Below are 15,048 nucleotides of genomic sequence, written 5' to 3'. Positions count from 1 at the left end.
CCCAGGGAACACAATGGGGAGAGAGATGGGACACCCCTTGACGTAGACTGAAGGCTTTGATGCTCTGAGTCATCTCACGGTTCTGTTAGAAACAAAGTTCCCTGTGTTCTAGTGACCTCCTTTCAGCCTTAGAAGCCTGTTCAGTCAGTAGACACTGGACACTGGGTGCTATGTGAGGTACTGCAAGGGATATAGAGTTGAATGTGACACAATGCCCCCGAGAAGCTGACAATGTAGGGAAGTGGGGAGGGAGTGGTGGGTGAGGGACAGCCATATAGATGACTGATTACATAAGGCAAGCAAAGATTTTTCACAGGTGTTGGTATTTGAGCTTGTTCCTGAATAGGTAATATTGGCAAAGGAATGGAGGGCATTGCAGGTGTCAGGGAATATCATGGGGGAAAGGTAGGAAGTTGCCAGGTGACAGTTTGCTGTGATTGGAGTATACTGTGCAGGGGAAGGATGTGGTAGAGGATAGGGGTAGAGTTTAAACTTTATCTTGTAGGCAAAGGGGATCCATGAGGGTTTAGGGCTTGTCATATGGGTGTGTATGATGGATTGGGCAACAGGGTGATTGGAGACAGATTAGTTAGAACGGGTGTCAGCAAACTATGGCCTGTGGACTGAATCCAGTCTGCTGCCTCTTTTCATAAAATTGTACTGGGCTACAGCTACACTTCTTTGCTCCTCTGGGATTGTTTTTATATTACAGTGGCAAAGTTGAACACTACAGAGACTGCTGTAGCCCACAAAACCTAAAATACTTACTATCTGGCCCTATACAGAAAAAGTTTGCTGACTTATGAGTCAGAAAGTAATTATGAAATTTCTGTAAGAGAAGATAAATGTTAGGACTAGGCCTGAAACGGATTGGAAGTATCCAATGAGACTTCTCAGAAGGAACGACTGAATGCTTTAACAGAGGACACTTGCCTTGCCTACCTCTAAAAACTTTATGAAGGTCAAATTTGCTGAAAGTCACCATGGTTACAAAAGGACTCGAGATGCCAACAACTCCCAATTTGCCCTTATTAGCTTTGTGACCTCGGACAAATCACTTAACTTCCCAGAAGTTCAGGTGAGTATGGTGTATAGACCAAAGAAAAGACTCAGTCCCGGCAGATTCTCCGCATGGTGTAGGGCTCTTGCCACTTTTGTGCTTCAGTCTGAGCGCCCTCTAATGGAAAAGACCAGTATCCTCAAATCTGGAACGTAGTTTGAGTTGAGAGGTTGGGGATCTGTGGGCAGAGGGTTTTGATCACCCAGAGCAGCTGCTGTTATGGGAGAGGGGCTCATGAGTCTTTGAGGACACTGTGTACCATTCTTCCTTAACTGCTGACACTTGTTCTAGCCAGATTGAACTTTGCATCAAGAGCGTTTTAGGCCTGTGTAAACCTAAAGGCTGGATTTATTTCTCAGTCACCTCTCCCAGCTAGAAACTGCATAAGTACCATTTGGCATCCTTTATGAATTTCTCCCTGCCACTAGATTGACACCCCTCCCGCCATGCCTCATTCCCCTTTTCCTAGAACATTGTGCATCTGCTCTATAGGATAGGAAAAAACACTACATGGGGAGACCACAGTGGTGGGTTCCAAACTCGTTTCCCTTTAGCTTTCTTTGTGACTGAAGTCACAGTTTGTTTCATGTCTCTGGTCCTTCTGTAGGCTTCAGTACAAATGGCTTTAGCCATTTCTTGGAATTTGAGATTTTTTTTCCCCTAAGACCGTAACTTCAGAACACAGCCTTCCCCTACCTCCTACTTTCCCTCCCTCCTTTCAATCTAGAATATTAGTATATTCCCACACCCCATTTGCTTGAAATTCACAGCCTTTGTGAGGAGAGTAGTCCTATCTCTAGCTGTTTTTACTGGCAGGTTCTAGGAACTGTCACTCAGTCTAATTACTGGCATGGAACAGGCCCTGGAGGTCAGGTCCATGTGATCCTAGAGGTTCAGCAAGGCATGGTGTTTCTAGGATGGGCAGTCTAGTTCAGTACAGGCAAACATTTGGCCCTGGGCATCCATGATACAGTAGAGGAAGGTGTTGATCCAGGCAATTTGCAGACTCCACCCCCCCCCCCCCCCCCCCACATTTAAAACCTCACAACTCTGAGATAGGTGATATTCCTATTTTACAGACGTGGGAACTGTTTTAGAGGATCATTCAGTAAACATGACTCACTCATTGAGGGTGCAGGGAAACAAATATTCCTTGTTCCCAAGTAAGGGAGAGTGGTAGAGGACATAAACAAGTAAACGTTGATCAAAGCTCTAAGAGGATACTTGAGAGCAAGAGAGCGAGAGCAGTTAAAAGTAACTGTGTCTAAGGATACCTTGTTTTGGTGGTAGAGCCTGGGCTCAAACCCAGGTAGATCTGCATTCTATTTATACTGTACTGTGCTGCCTTCCCTGCAGAAGGGTGGGGAGGGCAGCAAACTCAAGTGCAAGTCCAGATTTGTAGGCAGTCTCTGGAGAATGGCTTTAGTCCTACAAGGGCCTGAATTTTTAGGCAGGTGACTAGGGCAGGGGTTATCACATGGACTTGGGCCCTTTTGTAAAATAGAGCACATAATTTTGTAACCTCTAGAAGGTGAAGTCTGGTGGTCAGCACTGGCTGACCTGGTATCCTGGAATACCACAAGGAGCCCATAGTCATCTCTGCTAGGAGAATGGGAGGAAACATTGATATCCAGGCCCTGTGGGTAGGGGATGGAGGTTGCTGTTCAGAGTGATTTAAGTATTTCCTGCCTGGAGTCAGAATTAGTTTGAGGACTGGATTGGAGTTGCTGATCCCACCTGAAATGATAGAGCTAAGATAGACACTGAAAGGGAAAGGAAGAGATTTTAGAGGCTGACAGGAGCTGGCCTTCAGGCTAAAAAAATAAGCCTTATTAGATTCTAACATTATTACAGCTTAAAACTTAAGCCATTTTCTTCTTAGTACAGCCTTTGCAAATACTGGCTCCTTTTCCAGGAGACCAGGCCATGGCTAGCTCTAGGCTGTAATATCCTTCAGTCCTGCTGCTTCACCTTGGGTCCTCTCCTCTGAAGCTCCCAATAGTGCTAGATTTGGTTTCTTCATTTGTGTCATGGGGATTGGGCTAGCAGACTGAGGGCTTTTTTTTTTTTTTTTTTTAACTTTTTGAAGTTTGTTTATTTATTTTGAGAGAGAACAAGTCAGGAGGGGCAGAGAGAAGGAGAACAGAATCCCAGGCAGGCTCTATACCATCAGTGCAGAGCCTGATGTGGGCTTTGAACTCATAAACCATGAGATCATGACTTGAGCCAAGGTCAAGAGTCAGGCACTTAACTGACTGAGCCACCCAGGCACCCTTAGCAGACTGAGGTTTAAGTGTACTGTCCTTAGCATCTCTTTTAGCCACCAGATCTGAAGTTCATTTTTAAGGCTAACTTTGAATCTCACTGTTGATATCTATAGTCTTCACATAACTGAACTGAATACCAGCTAAAATAGCACAGATTCTTTTTTTTTTGCCTGACCATCTACTTGTGATTAGTTATTTATTTTACTTTTTATTTATTTAAAAAAATTTTAAATATTTATTTATTTATTTTTGAGAGAGACAGAGAGACAGAGACAGAGCACAAGTGGGGAAGGGTAGAAAGAGAGAGAGGGAGACACAGAATCCGAAGCAGGCTCCAGGCTCTGAGCTGTCAACACAGAGCCTGACGTGGGGCTCAAACTCATAAGTCATGAGATCATGACCTGAGCTGAAGTCTGACGTTCAACCAACTGAGCCATCCAGGCACCTTTTTATTTATTTTTTTTAATGTTTATTTATTTTTGAGAGAGAGTGCAAACAGGGGAAGGGCAGAGAGAGAGAGAAAGACACAGAATCTGAAGCAGGCTCCAGGCTCTGAGCTGTCAGCACGGAGCCCGATGTGGGGCACGAATCCATGAACTGTGAGATCATGACCTGAGCTGGTCAGACACTCAACTGACTGAGCCACCCAGGTGCCCCCATCTACTTGTGATTTTAATTTGGGGGTAAAATTGGCATTATCTCTCAGATCCTGGCTTTCCACCCATAACTGAGATTCTTGGGCTGAGTCCATATCTACAGAACCTTGCTTTTTAAATACCTATTCAAAATCAGTATGTGAAGTTGAAACTTACAGTTCCTGGTTCCACATTGAGGAACCTCCAAAGTCATTCTGAACTGTAGGAAGAGGAAGTGCCCTGATTGGAAGTAGGCATCCAGCCTTGCCACTGACTTCTTCTGTGACTCTGGACAGATCCTCTTGCCACTCTGGTTTTACTGCCCCTTGTAAAATGGTGGGGTGTCTTCCATCTCTGGTCTCATCAGGGACAGAAAGCCATCTTTGTATACAGTTCAGTTGCAGAGCACTATCTGGCCCAAGCGTTGGTGTGTGGGTTACAGATTATAAACCTTTAGATTCTCCCTTTCAACTCGGAAGGGGGAAGGGGGAACCATCCAACTGTCTCATTAGCATGGAGAAAAGAAAACAGTAATTACTTGTTCCTCCCTTGATGATTCCTGCGGGGTTGGTTCTTCTAGGGAAGGAGGAGGGGGAAACTGGAGACAGCTCCAGCTGAAGAAGAAGAGCTGTTAGCTGTTCAGAAAATGCAGAGGCAAGAATGATTGTCTTGCACATCTGTTGTATTCTCTGGACATTCCTCCAGGCAGCCTAGAGACTGCCTGGATTGAGTTTCATCTATTTATGGCACAAATACTGTTCTCATACACGGACCTGGATTAGGCTCAAGAGCCCTAATGTCACCTGTCATAAGAAGCCAGCTGCCCTTGAGGGCCTCCTTTTGTGATATGCTGGGCATCCTGACAACCTGTCTTTGTTGGGGAGTAGAGGAGGGTTTTACTGAGCTATTTTGTGACCTGGCTGCATTTTTATTATGTTGTGAGTCATCTTTTTAGCCCCCATGGCAAACCACAGCCAGTTGGTTTATTATGCCTGGGCACAGGCAGCTACACAATAGAGTCAGTCACAAGAGTCAAGGTCAGGTATTCTTGTGAGTGGGAGGAGTCTAGAACTGCAGGACCATGCGGTTTGGTCAAGGCTAGGAAAAGCAGGCCTCACAAGGATTGAGGCAGTTAGAGTTTTGAGGCCAAGAGGGTTAGGGGGCAGCTAGAACAGAACTAACAAATAAGGTTGGCAAGCATGGCTCCTGGGACAAAGGCTATTTGTTCAAGGGCCAATCTTACACTCTCTGGATATGGGCATTTTGCACCCTCAAGTGCTGATCATAGCAGAAGTGGGTCTGAGGCCACCTGCAGGTGAGCCCTGCCTGATTGAGCTTGGAGCTCTTATGCTATGATTATTTCCTGGGGCTGCTCATTCTTGCCTTGGTTGCTACCCTAGAGGCCTAGAGAACCCAGCTTCTATTTTCCTTTCCCTCTCCAGAGGAAAATATCACTTCAGCAATACCTTTCAGTCAGTCTTCCTGTAGGCCCTGGAGATTGCTTTTCTCTAAACAGCAAAGTTTTGATAGAAACATGCTATTAAAATTTTTTCTTTTTCTTTTTCTTTTTCTTTTTCTTTTTCTTTTTCTTTTTCTTTTTCTTTTTCTTTTTCTTTTTCTTTTTCCTTTTCTTTTTCCTTTTCTTTTTCCTTTTCTTTTTCTTTTTCTTTCCAAATGTAGATGATTTCTTCTATCACAATCTTTCCTTAGCCCCCTGAAGCACTCCCTTGTCTTGTTCCAGGCCTTTTGCTTGGTTCCCCACTCTCCCAAAAGCGTCTTATGTCCAGGACTCAGTTCTTCCCCCAATTTTCTGTTAATTCACTTCCTGGCTCCTCTCCCCTAGTTGCCAGCTGTAGTTGTACTCCTGTAGAACGTGCTATTGTTTATTTAAAATAATGTCCTGTGGGAATGCAAGCTGGTGCAGCCACTCTGGAAAACAGTATGGAGGTTCTTCAAAACTCTAAAAAAAGAACTACCCTACAACCCAGCAATTGCGCTACTAGGCATTTATCCACAGGATACAGGTGTGCTGTTTCGACGGGACACATGCACCCCCATGTTTATAGCAGCACTGTCAACAATAGCCAGAGTATGGAAAGAGCCCAAATGTCCATTGATGGTTGAATGGATAAAGAAGATGTTGGAGACACACACACACACACACACACACACACACACACACACACACACACAATGGAGTATCACTCGGCAATCAAAAAGAATGGTATCTTGCCATTTGCAACTACATGGATGGAACTAGAGACTATTATGCTAAGTCAAATTAGAGAAAGACAAAAATCATATGACTTCACTCATATGAGGACTTTAAGAGACAAAACAGATGAACATAAGGGAAGGGAAACAAAAATAATATAAAAACAGGGAGGGGGACAAAACAGAAGAGACTCATAAATATGGAGAACAAACTGAGGGTTACGGGAGGGGTTGTGGGAGGGGGGATGGGCTAAATGGGTAAGGGGCATTAAGGACTCCTGAAATCATTGTTGCACTGTATGCTAACTAATTTGGATGTAAATTTTAAAAAATAAAAAATAAAATGAAAAATAAAATAATGGCCTGACCCAAGGGAAGGACTGCTTCTCTTCAGACTAACTTATAGTCATCTGTGCCATTGTAAAGTGCTTCTCAGAAATAGGGACAATACGCACATCTAGGACATAGTACATGCTGAATCTTGCAAAGGTGTTCATAGCATTGTATTCCCTCCTGGTATTAGGTTTTTTTGTAATTTTTTAAAGGTTTTATTAAGAAAATTTTTTTTATGTTTATTTTTAAGAGAGAGCGTGAGTGGGCGAGGGGCAGAGAGAGAGGGAGACATAATCCTAAGCAGGCTCCAGGCTCCGAGCTGTCAGCACAGAGCCCAATGTGGGGCTCAAACCCATGAACTGTGAGATCATGATCTGAGCTGAAGTTGGACTCTTAACCAACTGAGCCACCCAGACCCCCCCCCTTTAAGATTTTATTTATTTATTTTTAATTTTATTTTTAATTTTTTAAAATTTACATCCAAATTAGTTAGCATATAGTGCAACAATGATTTCAGGAGTAGGTTCCTTAGTGCCCCTTACCCATTTAGCCCATTCCCCCTCCCACAACCCCTCCAGAAGATTTTGTTTTTTTTTTTTAATTTTTTTTTTTCAACGTTTATTTATTTTGGGACAGAGAGAGACAGAGCATGAACGGGGGAGGGGCACAGAGAGAGGGAGACACAGAATCGGAAGCAGGCTCCAGGCTCTGAGCCATCAGCCCAGAGCCCGACGCGGGGCTCGAACTCACAGACCGCGAGATCATGACCTGGCTGAAGTTGGACGCTTAACCGACTGCGCCACCCAGGCGCCCCTTTAAGTAATCTGTACACCCAATGTGGGGCTCAAAGTTAAAACCCCGAAATCAAGAGTTGTATGTTCTACCAACTGAGCCAGGCAGGTGCCTCTTTATTAGGTGTTTTGATCCGGTATTTGAGTTCAGCCCAGGATGGACCTGTCATGGCTTCTTGACTGTTTGATACAGTCCTGGAACATCTTGTCCTTTAGGGTGTGGTATCTAGTTGGGAAATCATCCCTCTTTCCTTCCTTACTATAACAACTGGCTGAGAGCTCCTTGGGAAGGCCTGGTAAGCCAAGTCCTACAAGTCTGGAACTTGATGGTACACTTGCATTCCACCCCTGCCCATCATTTCCCCAGGCATCTGAAACCAGCAGTTGCTTCATCAAGTATAAAATGGGAGAATTTGGTCCATTTCCTAAAACTTTATTATTGGTACCTATATGGGGGCGGGGAGGGGGTTCTCCTTATTTTTGAGCAGGAGAAAATGCAAGGTACATGGTAGAAAGAACACAGTCTTTGGAGTCAGACCTTGGTTTCAGTAAGTTCTGTTTTCTAGCTGTGTGGTATTAGACAACTTATTTCTCTGAGGCTCAGTTTCCTCCTTTAAGATAGGGATAATTCTACTAACCTCAAAAGGTTATTGGAAATAAATGAAAATAATTACGGTTTTGGGCATAGGACATGATACATACATAATAGGTAATGGCAAATGTGCATTTTTTTCTCCTGGGTCTTTTTATTGCTTCTGATTTGTCCTTTTGTGGTACTTAAGTGGAATAATAATAACTATCCTTGAGTCACTTTTGCCAGGCTCTGAGCTGTGGGCTTTCCCAAGCTCTCACTTATTTCTCCTAATACCACATTTATGAAGCAGGAACTATTTTTAACAAATATAGGAAACTGAGGCACAGAAGGTCAGTACCTTGCCTAAGGTCACAAAGCTAGTAAGAGACAGAGCTAGGATTCAAACCCAGGTGTCTGATTCTAGAGCCTGAGCTCTTCACCACTGATCATTATTGATCATTACTACTTTTACTTTTCCTGAGTAATACGTTACTTCTAGTGGTTCTTATTTTCTCTCTACTTGGACTTACGGGGATTTGCGTGCATGTGGTCCATGAGCTTTTCTTAGTCCTTTTTTTTTTTTTAATATATATATTTTTAATGTTTATTCATTTTTGAGAGATAGTGCAAGTGGGGGAGGGGCAGAGAGAGAGAGAGGGAGACACAGAATCTGAAGCAGGCTCCAGGCTCTGAGTTGTCAGCATGGAGCCTGACATGGGGCTCGAACTCTTGAACTGTGAGATCATGACCTGAGCTGAAGTCAGATGCCTAACCAACTGAGCCACCCACGTGCCCCAGGTTTTCTTAGCCTTGGTTGGTGCCTCATTTGATGGAAGTATAGACAATGACCCTGTTTGCTTCAGTTCTTCCTAATTTTTCCACTCAGAGCAGATCCCTTCAACTGAAGGGTGGTACAGCCCTCTTTTCTTTCTTAAGAGACCATCCCCTCATTCCTTCTTTACCATTTACATAAAACCAAGTAAATTTACAGTTAAAGTGTTCTTGCCAATCTTTCTGATCCCTCTGAAGATCCTTCAGAAGAGCAGATGCTGTCTCCCTCTTACAGACATGGAAACTAAGGTCCAGGAAGGTGAAATGACTTGTCCAAGGTCACACAGTGAATTAGAGGTAGAGCTGGAACTAGCTGTTATGTTTTCTGCCTTTCTCTACTAACAATATAGTAAGGAGAGGTGGTGTGTATAATTTGCAGATCAGACCTAAAGAAGGTTAAGCTTTATTAGGACCCAGATCAAATGAGTTCTGAAGGGACCCTGCCTCCATCATCCACATCTTCACCTTAGTTCTTTCATACATATTTGAGGAACACAGCAGAAAGGGAGAATCACTTTCCCCTTAGGGTTCAACAAAGCTTTCATGACAGTTTGCTGTGGGGAAGCATTCAGAGGCTGCAGTGTCTCCTCATCCATAAGGAAGGTTGGATTCCCAGGGCTTACTAGCCTGGAATGACCCTTGTGAAGGAGCAGAGGAATGTCAGAACCTGTATGTCTTCTGACTTCTGCAGGTTTTAGCTTAAGCCAGGTGAGGGTTGGGCTGGAGCAGGATAGTGGTAAGAACTGAGGATAGGAGCCCTGAGGAATTTCATTTTATCCCCCCTGCTGGTAGATTTTGTCAGGGGGTTTGGACAAGCAATTTGAAATTTATAAAGAGGAATTCCTACTACTCCTTTAAAAAAAAAAAATCCTTGGTTTTGGCACCAGAAAAGAAACCTTTCCCAAAGTCTAGGCCTTGGACATTTCAGTTGTGGCTGAGACATTACCTTCCTTTTTATCTTCTTCCTTCTCTCTTTTCACCCCTTTCTTCTCCCTCCTTTTTCTCCTATCCAGTCAGCTTCCCATTTCTTTCCTCACCTCTCCTTTAACTCCTGAAAACAAGAATGGGGAAAGGGTACCTTCAGACAACAGATTAGTAGATAGGTGGTAATATAGATACTGGGGCTACAAGTCATAACTTGGAGCTTGACATTTTGGACATTACTTCTGGACCTCAGAACAATGGTTGATGGAACAGGTGCTTACTCATTCATTTATTTGCTTATGTACAGTGTCTTCTAAGTATAACCTGCCAGGCTCTGTTTCAGATACTTGGGCTATTCCAGTTAATAAGACCCTAAACCTGCCAATAAAATTATAGTCTTATGGGTAAGACATAGCAACAGTAAACCTCCTCTCCTACTCCCTCATTCAAATCATTGAATTTTAAGGTGGGAAGAGCTTTAGAGTTTTTTTGGTATTCCAGACCATGAAGTAAGTAAACATACAGGCTTTGGAATAAAGTAAAGCAGACCTGGGTTCAAATTCTAGCTCTGCTACTTACTAGCTGTTTGACCTTGAATGGCACACTTAGTCTTGCCCATGTTCAGTTACCTTAGGTATAAAATGGACCTGCCATCACCTCTTCACATTATGAGGGTTAACTGCACAACACCTAGCTCAGTGTCTGGTACATAGTAGTAGCATGTGTTTTTCTGTCATTCTGCATCAATGCCTGGCTTAAGTCCTTGCTCCTTTGAAACTTCTAAGGCCATCTCCTGTCAGCCTAGTTTCTTTCTCCATTTTTATAACACATGGAGCACTCTTTGAACTGTTGGATCCTACCTAATATTATTATTCGTCCTTTACAGGAAGTTCACAGAGTCCCACCCTGGAATGCAAGGAGGATAAGAACTGTTCTCATCCATCCCTGTGTCTTCTATAACCCTAACTTAGAGCTGTGACCATGACCAACCAGGCCCAGGAAGTAGTTTTTTGATTGATTGGCTAAGAAGGCTTCTATAAATAAACTTCCGAGTGTTTTGCAGTGAAAAAAAGAGCTATTGAAGACCTGGCCCAAAGTCTCCCATCCTAACTCTTCTCCCACTCCCCTTCTGTTACCACATTGATTCTCACAAAATCCCTGTCCTGTAATCAGGATGGGGATTGTATCTCCATTTTGTAGAAATCTGAGGCTCAGATTAGAACCCAGGTCCTTTGTTAGGTGATAGATCCAGAGTAAGGTAAGAGTAGCAGGAATGAGAACAGAAATCTTAACTGACTAGGTCTTCATTCTCTGGAAACAGCAGGAATCTTTACAAGGAAGAAGGAACAGAAGAGTTGGTTTTGAGGCCTTACCTGATGATGAGGCCAGAGTCAGGTCTAGTCACAGTTACAGATGATTTGAGAATATGACAGAGTGGTGAGAAAGGGTTCAGAATAACTTCATAGATTTGCTAGGCCTTGAAGATTAAGAAGGATATGAATATGTACAAAATTCCAAGTGAGATAACAGCATGGACAAAAGGATGAGAGCTGGAAAGCCCATAATAGAGGTAAGACAGATGATGACTAGATGAAGGCATACCTAGAGAGCAAAGCTTAGGTGATTGGTAGCTATGACATTTTTTCCTCTTTTTTTCTTAACTTTTTTTGAGCAGGAAAGTGGCCTTGGGAGCATTAGTCTGGCAGTGTAGGCCCAGTAGTTAGAGCACGGAGGGGTAGGAGATTAGTGAAAGAGAGACTGGGGAAGACACTACTGTAACAGTCCTTGTAATGTCAATAATTTTTAAGAAATATTCCAGCATTGCAGGCAAGAGATAGATCCTGAACCAAGAGGAGGTTGACACAGTAGGGAATAAAGAAGAACAGTTTAGATGTAGAGCTCTTAGCATGACAACAAAAAAACCGTGAGGATTTGGCAATTGAGGGAATGGGGCATAAGGAAAGGAGAGGTTGGAGAGCATTAACATTTGGAGTCTCAGTACTTGGGAGAATGGTTATATCATTTGCTGAACTGCAGAGGCTGGGAACAAGGAGATGAGTTCAGTTTATCAACATGTTGAATTCGAGGTGCTAATAGTTTATTCCCCTTACTGCCCACCTCCTGGTGCCTCTGCCTTTGTCCTTTGATCTGGGCCTACAGACATCCTTCAGTTCCATGTATTTCCTGCTTTGTTTCCAGGCCTGGAACCCCCGGGGGATCCCTCCACTCATGTCTTGGAGCAACTGTTTCTCCCTGTCTGAAATAAGATAGTGCATGTAAGATGCTTAGCCTGGTACCTACTCTTTCAAAGTGTGCATTAAATGTTAGTGGCTTTTAAATGGCTGTTGTTGTGGTTGTCATCATAGCTTTGTGATCACAGTAGCTAGAGATTTAGAGAAACGTCTGGAACCACCTGGCTAAAGGACAGTCATTTAGCTGGTATTCAGTAAGAAGTCTGGACTGCAAGTAAATGGAGAGGATTTCAGGCTGGGTGTAAATGAGGGCTCTGAGCCATATCAGCTAGGACTAGGGTATGCGTATGTTTCCTGTCTTTTTCTTCTGTTTTTGAGAAGTTGGTATAATCTGGTTAAGAGGGCAGGGCAAGCCCCAGAGGTTGGACTTCCTGAGTTCAGGTCTCAACTCTACCTTCCTCCTCCTCCTCTTCTTTCTTTCTTTCTTTCTTTCTTTCTTTCTTTCTTTCTTTCTTTCTTTCTTTCTTCAGGTCTCAACTCTACCTTCCTCCTCCTCCTCCTTTTCTTTCTTTCTTTCTTTCTTTCTTTCTTTCTTTCTTTCTTTCTTTCTTTCTTTCTTTCTTTCTTTCTTTTTCTTTTTCTTCTTCTTTTTCTTTTTCTTCTTCTTCTTCTTCTTTTTTTTTTAAAGTTTATTTATTTATTTTGAAAGAGAGCATGAGTGGAGGAGGGGCAGAGAGAGTCCCAAGCAGGCTGTGTACTGTCATTGCGGAACCTGACATGGGGCTCAAGCCCACATACTGTGAGATCATGTCCTGAGCTGAAATCAAGAGTCAGACACTTAACCGACGAGAGCCACCTCATTGCCCCTCAGCTCACTGCCCCTTCTGTTAGCTGTGTAACTTGGGCAAATTTACTTCTCCGTGCCTCAGTTTCCCCAGAAGTAAAATGGGGAAATAACAGCAATCTTCTGAGATTGTTGAAAATCCTTTATTTGTATTAATCTTTACAACAGTGCTTGACATGTGCTACTGTTCTTCACAACCCTAGAATCCCCTCTGTTCCACATTCCAGGTAAATATACTCTTTCGTCCCACCCAACAGAGGAAGGGATGAGTAGAGGCCTGAAGCCAGTTGTAGAGTGCTTGAAAGTTTGTCCCAGCTGGGATCCAGGTTATCTAAGCCTGGAGGAACCTGGCCCAAGATGGAGGCAGAGAGTTGTCCAGATGACCTGAATTCATTTCCAGTTCCTTTTTTTTCTTTTTTTTTTTTTAAGATTTTATTTATTTTTATTTACTATTTATTTATTTATTTATTTATTTATTGGGAGCATAAGTTGGGGAGGGGCAGAAAGAGAGGGAAAGAGAAAAATCCCAAGAAGGCTCTGCATTGACTTGGGGCTTGATCTCATGAACTGAACCGTGAGATCATGACCTGACCTGAAATCAACGAGTTGGGTGCTTAACTGACTGAGCCACCCAGGTGCTCACATTGATTTATTTATTTTTAAAGATTTTATTTTTATGTAATCTCTATACTCCCAATGTAGGGCTTGAATTTACAACCCTGAGATCAAGAGTTGCATGCTCTACCGACTGAACCAGCCAGGCACCCCTCCATTCCCAGTTCTGCCACTGATTTACTTTGACCTTGGGCAAGTCATTTAACCTCTGAACCACAGTTTTCTCATATATAAAATAGGGATCATAATTAATTCCTCCATATATACTTAATATCTCATTCTTTCCCTCACTACATTCTAGCTATATTGACTTTCTTGTTCCTTTAAGCATAACAAGCTTATTCTTGCCTATTATTGCTGCAGGGTCTTTGCACTTGGTATTCTTCCTCTCTGAAACAGTCTTCCCTCAGACCTTTGCAGATCTTACTCCCTCACTTCATTCAGGTCTTTTTTTTTTTTTTTTTTTAATTCTGAGAGAGCATGAGCGGGGGAGGGTCAGAGAGAGAGGGACACACAGAATCCGAAGCAGGCTTCAGGCTCTGAGCTGTCAGCACAGAGCGTGATGTGGGGCTCAAACTCACAAACTGTGGGATCATGACCTGAGCTGAAGTCGGACACTTAACATACTGAGCCACCCAGGTGCCCCCATTCAGGTCTCTTTCTGGTGGTCACCCTTTGGAGGTTTCCCTGACTATTCTCACTCCTTGTCATTTTTTCCTCCCTTACTCTGGTTTATTTTTCCTTATAGCACTTAGCATGACCTAAAATAATGTATCATCAACCTATCTTTTGCAAAGATATAAGACGTGTGAGAGCAGGATCTTGGAATGCCTGCACTGACCTAAGTTCATCCCTATTCTGAGCAGGACCCTGACTGACTTCTCTCTTTTTTAGGTGAGCCCTATTCCCAAAGGCAGCTGGTGCTGACCCTGTAACCCAAAAGAGGAAATTGAAGGCTGGTGAGTGAGAGTCTTTGGCAACTCTGGGCAAGCTTGGGCCAAGATATAGGGTAACTAGTTTGGGGCTTATTTTTACCTTTAGTACAGGTAACTTATAGGCAATTGATTATTCTCCTACTCCATGTTTGAGATATTGGCATAGGCAGTTTCCTGTGCTGGGAGGAGAATTGAACTTGGCTCTCTTGGAATTGCCATAAGATGGTTTGGGATCATTTACCATGAATAACGCAAAGCAGGCTCAATTCTTTTTGGCTTCTGCCAGCTTTGTGTTGGGGGTTATCCTGAACCTGGCAGCTAAACTCATTCTCCTATAAGCTCTCTTAACATGACCTTGTAGCCCTTAGAAACTTTCCTGATTTCAGTCTTGACTGGCCTACCAAGCCCATAGGTCAGCTTCAGAAACTAGTTTTATCAGTCCTGGAAAATGTGATTATAAGTGGTGAGGATGGAATGAAAGAGTTGGGGCTGTGTGAAGGGGAAATCAGGGGAAACTTAAAGGAAAAACCAAAGATGCTGAGACAGGAAGGGAAATGAACACATTAAGAACCAGTTGTGTTATGGGTCTCATTTAATCTAGACAAAATTTATGGATGAGGGAGTTGAGGCTCTGATAGCTGAAATAAGTTGCCTGGAGTTCACATTTGGGAATCCATAAAGCTGATGTTAGAACCTGGTCAGTGTAAACACCATTGTTCTCCTTGACTTGGCAGACTTTCCTTGGGCTGTTAATCTCCCTGGAATCCTGATTTTTCTTATAAAGTTAAAAAAAGACCTCCTTAGGGATTCAGGAAGGAGATCCAGTTATTTGA

The 15,048-nt window shown here is 43.1% G+C and overlaps 1 protein-coding gene across 6 annotated transcripts in view; it reads left to right on the top strand.

Annotated features, from left to right (window-relative positions):
* Positions 1–15,048, top strand: part of RALY (RALY heterogeneous nuclear ribonucleoprotein) — a 94,451-nt gene that overhangs the window by 24,997 nt on the left and 54,406 nt on the right. For 5 of the 6 annotated variants that reach the window (XR_004343358.1, XR_004343361.1, XR_004343359.1 and 2 more), the window contains exon 2: positions 14,175–14,239. The exons of the other annotated variant lie outside the window; for it this stretch is intronic. The gene's annotated coding sequence lies outside the window, so the exon portion shown is untranslated. The remainder of the gene's footprint in view (positions 1–14,174; positions 14,240–15,048) is intronic. 6 annotated transcript variants of the gene reach the window in all.

Source organism: Lynx canadensis, chromosome A3 (assembly GCF_007474595.2).
Source record: "Lynx canadensis isolate LIC74 chromosome A3, mLynCan4.pri.v2, whole genome shotgun sequence".
NCBI classification, from domain to species: Eukaryota; Metazoa; Chordata; class Mammalia; order Carnivora; family Felidae; genus Lynx; species Lynx canadensis.
Note: the sequence above shows the minus strand (reverse complement) of the source record. Positions and strands in the feature narration are given on the sequence as shown.